The 10,433-nt window shown below is 47.0% G+C and overlaps 1 long non-coding RNA gene across 1 annotated transcript in view; it reads left to right on the plus strand.

Annotated features, from left to right (window-relative positions):
- The window catches only part of LOC108537911 (uncharacterized), a 32,072-nt gene extending 28,237 nt beyond the window's left edge, over positions 1 to 3,835 (plus strand). The window contains exon 4 of the long non-coding RNA XR_001887943.1: positions 3,773 to 3,835. This is a non-coding gene — a long non-coding RNA (uncharacterized LOC108537911). The remainder of the gene's footprint in view (positions 1 to 3,772) is intronic.
- Positions 3,836 to 10,433: the final 6,598 nt, after the last annotated feature.

The following is a 10,433-nucleotide window of genomic DNA, read 5'->3' on the forward strand; positions in this document are numbered from 1 at the left end:
TGAGATGGAGTCTTGCTCTGTCGCCCAGGCTGGAGTGCAGTGGCGCGATTTCGGCTCACTGCAACCTCTGCCTCCTGGGTTCATGCCATTCTCCTGGCTCAGCCTCCCAAGTAACTGGGACTACAGGCGCCCACCACTACTTTTTTTTTGTATTTTTAGTAGAGACAGGGTTTCACCGTGTTAGCCAGGATGGTGTCGATCTCCTGACCTCGTGATCCGCCAGCCTTGGCCTCCCAAAGTGCTGGGATTACAGGCGTGAGCCACCGCGCCCAGCCGAAGTATTTTCAATACAAGACTAGTTGGATCTATAGATGCAGAAATTCTGGTTATAGAGCACAAACTGTGTATAGACAGCTCCTACCAAAACAGACGGATGGCAAAAAAAAAAAAAAGAAAAGAAAAGAAAAGAAAAAGAAAATGGAGGAGAGAGACTATAAGGCGACTAAAAGAAGAGGGATATAATCACTCCATTTACTGAAAAGAAAAATTCAAACAGGGAATTGCACAATTGACCAGCTGATGTGTGTAAGAAATGCTCAGGGTCACACATATTCATTGAAAGTCAATTTAAGCCACTGTTTAAATTTAAACCAATTTAAACAATTGGGCTTTTCTTTTCTAAAAAAAAAAAAAAAAAAAAGGGTCAATTAGGCTAGGCAAGGTGGCTCACGCATGTAATCTCGGCACTTTGGGAGGCTGAGGTGGGTGGATCACGAGGTCAGGAGTTTGAGACCAGAGTGGCCAATATAGTGAAACCCTGTCTCCACCAAAAATACGAAAGTTAGCTGGGTGTGGTGGCAGGTGCTTGTAGTCCCAGCTGCTCAGGAGGCTGAGGCAGGAGAATCGCTTGGACCCAGGAGGCGGAGGTTGCAGTGAGCCGAGATCGTGCCATTCATTGCACTCCAGCCTGGGCGACAGAGCAAAACTCCATTTCAAAAAAAAAAATAGGTCAATTAAAGGTGTGGCAATGGCAATTTGAGACAGCCCAAGAGCTGACCAATTGCTGGTGGGATTATAACCCCATCAAAGTCCTGAAGAGACCTTCAGGGACATCCGAATATGAGCACATCTCCCTTCTGATTCTGCTTGCGGTGCACACACAGCAACAGCACAACCACGTGGGCATGGGGGAAAGCTGGGAAAGCTGGGAAAGCTGGTGGCACCAGTGTTCATAAGAGAAGAAAGAACATGAAGTGCTCACCAGTGACACCATCGTGGGACACGGGCGATGGTGCTGCTGATGTGAATGAAGTGGGTCTCTAGCACCAGTAGGAATACCTCTCAAAAATATCATAAGCAGTTTAAAAAGACAGAGGAAAGGTAACCAAAGGAAGACAACATTGATGTCCATTTTAACATGCACCAAAGAAAACTATAGCTTGATTATGAACGCACACACACACGCACTTGTCTGATAAAGTGTTTTTTTCTTTTAGAGGTGGGGTCTTGCTCTGTTGCCCAGGCTGGAGTGCAGTGACATGATCATGACTCACTGCAGCCTCGAACTCCTTGGCTCAAGTGATCCTCCCACCTCAGCCTCCCAAGTAGCTTGGATGATAAGCCTGCATCGTCATACCCAGTTATTGCTTATTTATTTATATTTTTTGTAGAGATAAGTTCTCGCTATGTTGCGCAGTCTGGTCTCAAACTCCTGGCCTCAAGTGATCCTCATGCCTCAGCCTCCCAAAGTGCTGGGATTATAGGCATGAGACATTATGCCCAGCCTGTAGTTAAAGTGGTTTTAAAAAAATCACCTAGAGGCAGGGCGTGGTGGCTCATGCCTGTAATCCCAGCACTTTGGGAGGCCGAGGCGGGAGGATCACGAGGTCGAGGAGATCGAGACCATCCTGGCTAATATGGTGAAATCCCGTCACTACTAAAAATACAAAAAAAATTAGCTGGGCATGGGTGGCAGGCGCCTGTAGTCCCAGGTACTCAGGAGGCTGAGGCAGGGGAAAGGCATGAACCCGGGAGACAGAGGTTGCAGTGAGCCGAGATAATGCCACTGCACTCCAGCCTGGGTGACAGAGCAAGACTCCGTCTCAAAAAAAAAGAAGTATATTGGTTCAGTCTGGAAAGATGGAACAAGTTGAAGCAAAGGCAGGAAGACTGGAATCAGGGAGGGGGTTTCCAGGTCATGAACAGGTGAGAGACAAAACAGTTGCCTTCTTTTGAGTTTCTGATTAGCCTTTCCAAAGGAGGCGATCAGATAAGCAGTTGCCTCAGTGAGCAGAGGGGTGACTTTGAAAGAATGGGAGGCAGGTCGGCCCTAAGCAGTTCTCAGCTGGACTTTTCCCTTCAGCTTAGTGACTTGGGGGCCCCAAGATTTATGTTCCTTTCACAGTGTGTGAGTGAGAGCACTTGGAAACTGAGAAGCGGAAGTGTGGCAGGCCGGGTCCCACTAACACAGGCCCCCACAACACCTGTTTCAGTATTGATTGACTGGTTAAATATTAAAAGCCAGCGCCCTTATACAATGGCTGGAATGTAACAAAAGCCCATCAAGAGTTTTTCCCAGGCTTCCCTGGGCCTTAAAGGATAACAAAAATAATGAAGGAATTCTTAACAGGACCCATTTAGGATTACACAAGTTTTACTGCGGGTCTGCAGAAACTCCCCAGACCTCCAGAAACAAGCTTATTGGGGCTTTGAAGGAACTCCACAAACCTCTGTGACTTAGCAGGAGACAACATAAGGGTAATCACCCCAGCAGCTGGACCCACTTTGATGACGTCAATTTACTGAGGCTCCAGAGGAAGGTCCTCAGGACTCACAACTTAGTTATAGATTAAAAGAAGTTAATCACTTACGTCGTTAGATAAAATGTGCACTTACACATAGACATATAGCTTAGAAGGTATATAAGTTCTGGAAAACTTTGTCATTTTGAGTGGGTCTGGTAGTATTGTCTACATGACTTCTCCCTGTAACCACTTACAGAAATAAAAACCTTCTTCCTCCTCCGTTCGTCTGTGTCCTATTATTGGGCCACAAAAAATGCAGCCTGACCCTCAATTTGCTCAGGAAAGACAAGGAGACTTGGGAACACTCCTTACACTTCAAAGAGAAGGCTCAAGGCCATTAAGAAAGACCTGTTGGGGTGCCATCCTTCCATTAAACTTAAGTTAGTTGTTAAAAACGGAGGAAGGTCCTCAGGACTCACACCTTAGTTAAAGATTAGAAGAAGTTAATCACTTGTATCTTTAGATAAATGCACACACGTATATCCACATAGCTTGGAAGGTATATAAGCTCTGGAAAACTGTAATTTTGAGTTAGTCTGGTGATAATTTCCAGGGCTTCTCCCTGTAACAGGTTGCAGAAATAAAAACTCTCTTCCTCCCCAGTTCACCTGTGTTTCGTTATTGGTCCGTGAGAAATAGCAGCCCAGTTTGGTCCGGCAACAGAAGGTTTGGTGTTAGCTTCATCGCAGGCGCTGTCAGTAAATGTATTCCATGACAATTCTGAGATTTCTTTTTTATGTGGCTTGCTCCGTCATGCAGACAGCTACACTGGCTTCTTGCCATGGAAACGAACTTCTAGTAACAAAACGGAAACCTTTTTTTTTTTTTTTTTAAAGTTTCAGGTTTCAAGGCTTTCTATCTGCAAAGTGATTTTTAACCAGACAATGGCAATCTATAAACACACCGTGGGCAGCAAATGAGAACAGACTGCAAGGTCGATAGTCGCGCTGATGTGCTTGTTTCCGCAGGCTGCTCCTAAGGGAAGGACAATTTTCTTTTCTGACAGTGCAATGTCGTTTTCTCCACAGATATCTACCCAAAGCCGAAACCACCTTACTACCCACAGCCCGAGAATCCCAACAGCGGTGGAAGTAAGAATCCGCAGGCCTGAAACTCTTTCTCAATCTGGTTTGATGATGTTTGCCTTTTTATTGACTAGCAGGTTTAGCCTGGTTGCATTTGAAATGCGTGTGCAGTAGCTCCCTTACTGGGAATGTACTTTCCTTCCTCACTAGGGGAAGAAAGTCCAATGGACAGAAACTATCTTATTTTCCCTTTGCTCTGACATCTGGAAACCACTAAGATGTACTTGTAACCACCCAACTGGTTCACTTTGTTGGCTGCCTAGACAGAGCTGATTTATCAAGATAGGGGAATTGCAATGGAGAAAGAGTAATTCATGCAGAGCAGCCTCTAAGGGAGACCGGAGTTTTATTATGACTCAATTCAGTCTCCGGAACATCTGGGGATCAGAGTTATTAAGGATAAGTTGGCGGGTAGGGGCTTGGGAAGCGGGGAGGGCTGATTGGTCAGGTTGGAGAGGGAACCATAGGGGGTTGAAGTGAGGTTTTCTTGTTGTTTTCTGTTCCTGGGTGGATGGCAGACCTGGTTGAGCTAGATTACGGGACTGGATGGGGCCAGCTGATCCCTCCAGTGTGGGGCTGCAAAATATCTCAAGCACTGACCTTAGGTTTGACAATAGTGATGTTACCCCCAGGAGAAACTTGGGGAGGTTCAGACTCTTGCAGCCAGAGGCTGCATGAGCCCTAAACTGTCATTTCTAATCTTGTAGCTAATTTGTTAGTCCTGCAAAGGCAGACTGGTTCCCAGGCAAGAAGGGGTCTTTTGGGAAAGGGGATTATCAATTTTGTTTCAGTTAAACCATGAACTGAATTCCTTCCGAAGGCTAGTTCGGCCTACATCCAGGAAGGAACAAGGACAGCTTGAAGGTCAGAAGCAAGATAGAGCTGGTTAGGTCTGACCTTTCACTGTCGTCATCTCCTCAGTCATGATTTTTGCAAAGGCGGTTTTATTCTCAAAGGACGCTTTGCATTATCATCACAGAAAGGCTGCGAGACAAGTCCTTTTTCTCACTTGTTTTCAGTGCTCCAAATACCTTTGGCTTAACCATTCACGAACCCCCACGTGTGCTGTGCGCTTTATGTATTTTAGAGTTGGTTTCTCCGTTTTTTCTAACATTTGGCAGACAGTTTTTTCCACAGATTTATTACACTCATTGAAAAATATGCAACTCAAAAAAAGAAAGAGAGTGAACGAGAGAGAGAAGAGTGGGTGGTAGGGAGAGAGAAAGAGAAAGAGAAAAGAAAGGGAAACGAAGAAAGGGAAACGAAGAAAGGGAAAGATAGATTCTGGCCATTAAAGTTATCAGCAGTTCAACAACCTTAAAAACTTCAATGTTTGCCAGGCAGAGCAGCGTGAGGCTGGCTAAATCAAGAGGGGTTCTGGAAGCTTCCTGGTAGCTTGTTCTGGCTTTATACTTTCCCAGCTTAACAGCGTGTCCATTCATTGCAGACACAGCACATTCAGATGGACAGAAATTATCTCCTCTTACAAGGAGTCGTTAAAAATAGAGACCAAGACCCAAGGGAGATGATACCCACTTGAAAAACAACACCTCAGGCCGGGCGCGGTGGCTCATGCCTGGATTCCCAGCACTTTGGGAGGCTGAGGAGGGTGGATCACCTGAAGTCAGGAGTTCGAGACCAGCCTTGCCCACATGGCAAAACCCTGTCTCTACCAAAAATACAAAACTTAGCTGGGCATGGTAGCATGCGCCTATAATCCCAGCTACTTGGGAGGCTAAGGCATGAGAATCGCTTGAACCCAGGAGAGGGAGGTTACAGTGAGCCAAGATTGCACCACTGCACTCCAGCCTGGGCAACAGAATGAGACTCTGTCTCAAAAACAAAAAATACCACCTCACCCTTAACTGCATTAGTTAAGTCAGCTAGTCTTTCTTTTTTCCCCCCTTTCATGATGAAAATCCCAAACACCACCCACCTTTTTCTCCCACTATTTCCTCCTAGTCTTTGGAAAACCATTGTCCCACAGATCATGGCAATGTTGCAAGGTACTCATGGGAATTCCACAGGGAACGTGTTTCTTGCTGAAACATACTTGGGAAACGCCCCGTTTAACAGACTGCCGTGGGCTTCCCTCCCAGAGAATTCATCAGGACTTCAAATGCGCGGCTGGGCATGATGGACCACGTCTGTAATCCCAGTACTTTGGCAGACTGAAGTTGGTGGATCACCTGAGGTCAGGAGTTCAAAACCAGCCTGGCCAACATGGTGAAACCCCATCTCTACTAAAAATACAAAAATTCGTCGTGGCCTGTAGTCCCAGCAACTCGGGAGGCTGAGGCATGAGAATCACTTGAATCTGGGAGGCAGAGATTGTAGCAAGCTGAGATGGCGCCACTGCACTCCAGACTGGGCAACTGAGTGAGACTCTGTCTCAAAAAAAAAGAAAGAAAAAGAAAACTTAAAATGCGAGATCCTTTAAGACGGATCATCTTCGGCCGGGCGCGGTGGCTCAAGCCTGTCATCCCAGCACTTTGGGAGGCCGAGACGGGCGGATCACGAGGTCAGGAGATCGAGACCATCCTGGCTAACACGGTGAAACCCCATCTCTACTAAAATACAAAACTAGCCGGGCGAGGTGGCGGGCGCCTGTAGTCCCAGCTACTCTGGAGGCTGAGGCAGGAGAATGGCGTAAACCCGGGAGGCGGAGCTTGCAGTGAGCTGAGATCCGGCCACTGCACTCCAGCCTGGGCGACAGAGCGAGACTCTGCCTCAAAAAAAAAACAAACAAACAAAAAAAAAACAAAAAAAAACGGGCCATCTTCAGAGTGTGAACACTCAGCCCCTCCCACAGCAAAGTGACTCATGAACCCCAACAGGAGGGGAAGAGAGGCTCAGGCTGGGGAGGTGACCACCCATGACTCAAGCCTCAATCTCCTGACGCTTGCCCCGACAAAGAGGAGGCTTTCTTTCCGACTTTGGTTTTTCATGTTGTGCTTAAACCCAGCCATGTTGATGCCTTTAACATGGCAGTCCTGAATTATTAATTAATACTGTGTGAATCCAAAATATCTGAGACAGGTCTCAATCAATTTACAAAGTTTATTTTGCCAAGGTTAAGGACATGCCCGTGACACAGCCTCAGGAGGTCCTGATGACAAGTGCTCAAAGTCGTCAGGACACAGCTTGGTTTTACACATTTTAGGGAGACATGAGATATCAATATGCGTAAGAAGTACATTGGTTTGATCTGGAAATGCGGGACAACTGGAAGCCGGGGCTTCCAGGTCAGAGGAAGATAAGAGACAACTAGTTGTATTCTTCTAAGTCCTTGATGGGCCTTTCACTGAAAACTCAATTTACATGTGAGACGGGGCAAAGGAAGAGTTCACTGGGCCTCAATCTGGCCCAGTGAATCTGCATTTTTACATCAACAATAGGGCAGAGGAAGCAATCAGACATGCATTTGTCTCGGGGAGCAGAGGGATGACTTTCTGTCCCACACCCGTGAAGATGGGCTATTAGTGTACATTGCCAGGCTGAAATTCCACAGAACTGTTGTAGGGTAAACAAAATAGTTTACCTTCCTCAGATTGTGAGGACAGTATGTAGCTTTTAAAAAACTTTAAAAAAATTTTTTGTAGCTATCTTATTTAGAAAGAAAATGGGAGGCAGGTCTGACTTTTTTTTTTCCAGCTTGACTTTTCCCTTGGCTTAATGATTTTGGGGTCCCAAGATTTATTTTCCTTTCACAATTGAACACGAGAACATGGAGTATTTGACACAGGAAATGAGCAAATTTAACGTACGCACCAAAGGAAGAGGAAAAATGAAGCTCGTTGGAACTTAATTATAGATACTGTGGTTCATGAGCAGAAATTCCCCTTAACCAGTGTTCTTGCCCAGGCTAGCCCAAATGAGCCCAGGCTAGCCTAGATTCCCAAATGTGTATCTTGAGAACGAAGAAGAGCCCTAGAAAACAATGTGTAACATCCCTCCAAGATGGGGTGTTCTGGAACAGTCTCTCAGACAACGAAGGCAATTGTTGATGGGCAACATTGGGAAGACCCCAGAGATGGAATGTCCTAGGCCTTTCCAAATTCTCTTTCTCATTCTCCCTCCATTGACTTGATAGGTGGCTGGAGGATTTATAAGTATTTACCACACATCAGCCAGCTTTCTCAGGATGACTCCAGTCATGCTTGGAGCCCAGTGGTCTCTTTCCCTTAGTATTTGATCTAGAGGAACCCAAGATTCTCTCTGTGCCCTTTGAAATGCAGCACATTTTTCTTGGCTTCCATGAGCTCCTGTGGCATTTCTCAGGCCAACTGTTGACTCTGCTTCTCATGTCTGTGCTTATCCCTTTGAGAGATGTCAGCGTTCCTCGCCAATTCTTTTCTCTGACCCCAGCAGCTCCTATCCATGTTTTTTTTTTTTTTTCCTCAGGCAGAGTCTCACTGTATTGCTCAGGCTGGAGTGCAATCGCAGGATGGCACGATCTCGGCTCACTGCAACCTCTGCCTCCTTAGGTTCAAGGGATTTTCCTGCCTCAGCCTCCCAAGTAACTGGGATTACAGGCGTGCAACACCACGCCCGAATAATTTTTGTATTTTTAGTAGAGACGGGGTTTTACCATGTTGGCCAGGCTGGTCTCAAACTTCTGACCTCAGGTGATCTGCCCGCTTCGGCCTCCCAAAGTGCTGAGATTCCAGGCTTGAGTCACCATGCTCGGCCCCATGTGGTCTTGAAAGTAACAAGACAGGCACGGATTCTGTCTGAGGCAAGCGGTTATGGGATGGATTATGTCTCCCTGCAAATTCATAGGATGAAGTCCTAACCCCCAGTTTCCTCAGAATGTGACTGTCTTTGGAGACGGGGCCTTTAAGAAGGAGATTAAGGTAAAATGAGGTCACTAAGGTGGGTCCTGATCCAATAGGACTAGTATCCTAATAAGAGGAGGTGAGGACACAGACGCACACAGAGGAAAGATTATGTGAGGACACAGGGAGAAGACGGCATCTACAAGCCCAGAGAGGCCTTAGGAGGAACCAGCTCTGCCCACACCTGGATCTCAGACTTCCAGCCTCCAGGACTATGGGAGAATCAATGTCTGTTGTTCATAAGCCGCCCAGTCTATGGTATTCTGTGATAGCAGCTTGAGATGGACTAAGACACCTCATAAGAAGAGGAGATGAGACACAGACACACACACAGGGACGAGCCTGTGGGGACACAGGGAGAAGACGGCGTCTCCAAGCCCAGGAGAGAGGCCTCAGGAGTACGCCCAGGAATCCACGCAGCTGGAGGTTGTGTGTGTGAACGGAGGGGAAGCTCACAGAGGACGGCGTTCTGAGGGAGGACTGACCTCACATGGAGGCACCCAGAGACTTCCTGAACCAAGCCACGGATATGCAGCTTGTGAGCTCCGGGCAGTGCCTTCTGGCCTGGAAACCAAAGCTCCCTTGTGTCCAGTCCCCACTCCTCTGGCCCCAAGTTTCCATAATCCCCACAGTTGTATCATTTTAGAGACCTCAAAAGAGAGTCTAGGTCGGGTGCGGTGGCTCACGCCTGTAATCCCAGCCCTTTCAGAGGCCGACGTGGGTGGATCACCTGAAGTCAGGATTTCAAGATGAGCCTGGCCAACATGGTGAAACCCTATCTCTACTAAAAGTACAAAAACTAGCTGGGCATGGTGGTGCATACCTGTAATCCCAGCTATTTGAGAGGCTGAGGCCAGAGAATCGCTTGAACCCAGGAGGCCGAGGTTGCAGGGAGCTGAGGTCGCAGGAAGCCGAGGTCACGCAGTTTCACTCCAGCCTGGGCAACAGAGCAAGACTCTGTCTCAAAAAAAAAAAAAAAAAAAAAAAAAAAGAGTCTAGGCAGGGCATGGTGGTCCATACCTGTAGTCCTAGCTATACTCAGGAGGCTGAGGCAGGAGGATCACTTGAGCCCAGGAGGTGGAGGCTGCAGTGAGCTATGATTGACCACTGCACTCCAGCCTGAGCAGCAGAGCAACACCCTGTCTCGAGAGAGAGAGAAAGGGAACAAGTGAGAGACTATTCTGAGAAGTGAAAAACTAGTCGTTCTCAGCCCAGATTTCCAGTGTTCTGAGATGCCTGTTCTGAAGAAGGACTTTGAGAACAACATCCTTGTCTTTTTTATGAATTAGTTTCACTCTTGAGCCAATGTGGATAAGCACTTGCCAGGTACTGGCAGTGCCAGGTACCAGGAATATAAAATGGGTACAGAAAATAAAGTTTCCAGCCAAGTGGCAAAAAGGTGTTGGAGATACAGACTCATGTTGTGCAAAGAGCTTGCACTGATTATTTCATTTCAGCTGCTTGGATAGGATCAAAGGCCACTTAAGCTGAGACAGGAGGGATGAGCTAATGCTTTTCCAGGTGACAAATGGATTCTTCAAATATTTAGGGAACGTGTAAAGTGATGGACAGGGAACAGGAGGGGTCATGACGGAAGGAATGTCACCTGCAAAAGTCCTGGGGCAAGGCTGGGAGTGGGGGCTCATGCCTGTAATCCCAGTACTTTGGGAGTCCGAGGTGGGCAGATCACCTGAGGTCAGAAGTTCAAGACCAGCCTGGCCAACATAGTGAAATTCCATCTCTACTAAAATACAAAATTGGCCAGG

The sequence above is a fragment of the Rhinopithecus bieti genome, unplaced genomic scaffold (assembly GCF_001698545.2).
Source record: "Rhinopithecus bieti isolate Rb0 unplaced genomic scaffold, ASM169854v2 scaffold_15500, whole genome shotgun sequence".
Classification (NCBI taxonomy): Eukaryota; Metazoa; Chordata; class Mammalia; order Primates; family Cercopithecidae; genus Rhinopithecus; species Rhinopithecus bieti.